Source organism: Procambarus clarkii, chromosome 2 (assembly GCF_040958095.1).
Source record: "Procambarus clarkii isolate CNS0578487 chromosome 2, FALCON_Pclarkii_2.0, whole genome shotgun sequence".
Lineage (NCBI taxonomy): Eukaryota > Metazoa > Arthropoda > Malacostraca > Decapoda > Cambaridae > Procambarus > Procambarus clarkii.
The window spans coordinates 24,388,445-24,392,434 of NC_091151.1; positions in this window are offsets into that span (position 1 = coordinate 24,388,445).

Consider the following 3,990-nt stretch of genomic DNA (forward strand, 5'->3'; position numbering starts at 1 on the left):
CCCTCCCCCCACACCCCAATCCCCCCCTGCTACCCCTCCCCCCCTCCCTTTTCCTTCTGGTCCTCCCTCCCCCTTCACCCCATACCCTCCCTGTCCCCCCCCCCCCACCCCTCACCCCAGTATCCTCTGAGACCCTGTTATCTGCCTCACAAATCCACACACACATGGAACAGCTTTCCCCACCAGCAGAACACTCACTAAGGAGGCAATTTGAGAAGGGACAGAAGAAAGTGAGCCTCAGGGTAATGTACACTAACATAGATGGAATTTCAAATAAAGCAAATGAGCTTGGAGAATGGGTACTAGAAGAAAAACCAAACATAATAGCACTCACAGAAACAAAGCTAAAGAAAACCATAACAAATGCAGTGTTCCCACAGGAATATTATATTATGAGGATAGAGAGAGAAGGAACAGGCGGCGGTGGTGTAGCTCTGCTGGTAAGAAAGGGCTGGGACTTTGAGGAGATGGTTATTGGCTGTGAGGGTTTCAGTGACTACAAAGGAGGTACCATAACAAGTAGGACAAACAATTATAGTCGTAGTCATATATAATCCACCACCGAATGAGAGAAGACCCAGACAGGAATATGATAGAAACAACATGGCCACCATTAACATAATAGAGAGAGCAGCTTCTGTTGCTAGCAGGAATGGATCTGAACTGCTAATAATGAGACTTCAACCACGGGAAAATAGACTAGGAGAACAGGGATCCGCATGGAGGCCCAGAAACATGAAGAGCTAAGCTGCTGGACGTGGCAACAAGACACTTTCTAAGCCAGCACATCAAGGAACCAACAAGAATGAGAGGAGAAGATGAACCAGCCATGCCCGATCTGATATTTACCCTAAATGAGTGGGATATAAGGGAAGTTAAGATGGAAGCACCCTTGGGAATGAGTGACCACAGTGTATTAAACTTTGAGTACCTGGTAGAGCTCGGAATTATCTCCCCCAATAAAGAACTAGGAAACAAAAGGCTGGCATACCGAAAGGGGAACTATGAGGAGATGAGACGTTTCCTGAGGGAAATACCTTGGGGACACAGACCTCCGAGATAAGTCTGTACAAGATATGATGGACTATGTCACCCAAAAGTGTCAGGAGGCAGTAAACAGGTTCATTTCGTCCCAAAGGGAAAAATCCGAGAAGCAACAGAAGAATCCATGGTATAATAGGGCATGTATGGAAGCAAAGGGACTGAACAAAAGGGTGTGGAGAAACTTCCGGAATAACAGAACACCAGAAAGCAGAGAGAGATACCAAAGAACCAGGAATGAGTATGTTAGGGTGAGAAGAGAAGCAGAGAAAAATTATGAAAAAGATATAGCAAACAAAGCCAAAACCGAACCAAAGCTGCTCCATAGTCACATTAGGAGGAAAACAACAGTGAAAGAACAGGTAATGAAACTTAGAACAGGCGAGGACAGGTATACAGCCCATATCAAGAGGATAACATCAGCGGCATATGCCAGGCTGGCCAACATAAGAACGGCATTCAAAAACTTGTGTAAAGAATCATTCAGAACCTTGTATACCACATATGTCAGGCCAATCCTGGAGTATGCAGCCCCAGCATGGAGGCCATATCTAATCAAGGATGAAACCAACCTGGAAAAGTTCAAAGGTTTGCCACCAGACTAGTACCCGAGCTGAGAGAGATGAGCTACGGGAATTAAACCTCACTTCGCTGGAAGACAGAAGTTAGGGGGACATGATCACCACATTCAAGATTCTCAAGGGAATTGATAGGGTAGATAAAGAAAGGCTATTTAAAACAAGGGGCACACGCACTAGGGGACACAGGTGGAAACTGAGTGCCCAAATGAGCCACAGAGATATTAGAGAGAACTTTTTTAGTGTCAGAGTGGTTGACAAATGGAATGCATTAGGAAGTGATGTGATGGAGGCTGACTCCATACACAGTTTCAAGTGTATGATAGAACCCAATAGGCTCAGGAACCTGTACACCTGTTTATTAATGGTTGAGAGGTGGGACCAAAGAGCCAGAGCTCGACCCCCACAAGCACAATTAGGTGAGAACATATATATATATATATATATATATATATATATATATATATATATATATATATATATATATATATATATATATATTTATATATATATATATATATATATATATATATATATATATATATATATATATATATATATATATATATATATAAATGGAGTCCATATCCTCCCAAGACCTCCCTTCTTCCCCCCTCCCAAAGTCTCCCTTTGTGGGAAAATCTGGCTCCAGAATATTAATAATTGTAATAATATCGAATGACCACTCCCTATAAGGGAGAAATAAATTAATTATATAAATTTAATAAATTAGAGAACCCAGTGCCAATGGATCTCAGAAATAATTAATAATATAATGCGGTTGCTCAGGGAAATATTAGAACAATGCAGGTGATGAGTCACAGTGACGTGGCTAATGTAAGTTGACCAGACCCACACACTAGAAGGTGAAGGGACGACGACGTTTCGGTCCGTCCTGGACCATTCTCAAGTCGATTGTGATGAGGAAGTACATGCAGGCAATAAATAGGCTAGAGAGAGGTGAAGAGCAAAGTGTAGTAGAGGAGATAGTCGTAGGAATAAGAACTGCAAAGGGCCTATTGGCTCATACGAGGCAGCTCCTATTATAACCACCGAATGAGAAGGAGATAGTAATAGGAATAAGAAGAGGATAGTAAGGGAACGTAAAGAAAACAAAGAACAGAAAAGAGAGAAGAGAGGAAGAAAAGGAAAGAGAAAGAAAGATAAATGGAAAGGCAAGCTTATGTTAGGTCACGTTTGTTAGAAAGATTAGAGCATTTAAGTATATACTGTGAAAGGGAAGAGTCAACAGCAATAACAAAGCCAGGACTCAAGTTCATGTTGGGTACATTGTGTATTAAAGCCGATTCAACAAGACGGCGTCTGTGTAGAGTAGAGGCAGAAAAGATTATTTTGGAGGAAGACCAATCAATAGGATGATTGGAATCCCCTCACATGACAGAAGAGAGCATTGTTAGTGTCTGCAGACTTAACACTTCTCTTGTGTTCTTTAAGTCTGTCATTCAGTGTACGGCCAGTTTCGCCAAAGTATTGGAGAGGACAAGACGAACAGGAAATAGAGTAGACACCAGCAGCATTAGAAGCAGGAGGCGCAGTGTGAACTAGATTGCTATGAAGTGTGTTAGTTTGTCAAAGGCGAGCTTTATGTCAAGAGGACGAAAGGTATTGGTAAAAGTTTTGAGTTCAGATATGAAGGGAAGGCATAGTACAGTGCTACGAGTGTTAGAAGCAGGTTTAGGATGAAAGAAATTTCGTTTAGCTTGAGAGTAGGCACAGTTGATGAAATGCAAAGGGTAACCAAGGCGAGAGAATGATTTGTAGATAAAAGCAATTTCAGAATCCAGAAACTGAGTGTCGCTGATGCGTAGAGCGCGGGGGAAGAGAGAGACGAGGACACTTTTCTTAACAGAAGGAGGATGGTAGGAAAAGATGTGAAAGTACATGCCACTATGCATGGGTTTACGGTAGATAGAGAAAGAGAACCCGGACACAGAGCTGTGAACGTGAACGTCAAGAAAGGGAAGGAGGGAATTAGATTCCCACTCAACTTTGAAATGGATAGAAGGAGCCAGATTGTTAAGAGAGGAGAGGAAAGGCTGGAAAAGACTAAGGTCATGAGGTCATAAAGTAAAAATGTCATCAACATAGCGAAGCCAGAGAGAGGGACGAGTATTAATAGAAGGAAGAAGAACAGTTTCGAAGTATTCCATGTAGAATTAGCAAGAACAGGGGAGAGAGGGGAACCCATAGCAACACCGAAAGTTTGAGTGTAATATTTACCGTTGAAAGAGAAAGAGTTAGAGTCAACACAGAGTCTAATGAGTTCGAGTGTGAGAATATGGTTTCTCAAGAGTCTCCCACAGCTGATTTGAATGGCTCATTGCAGTGTACAGTGCACTGATCTTGTGCA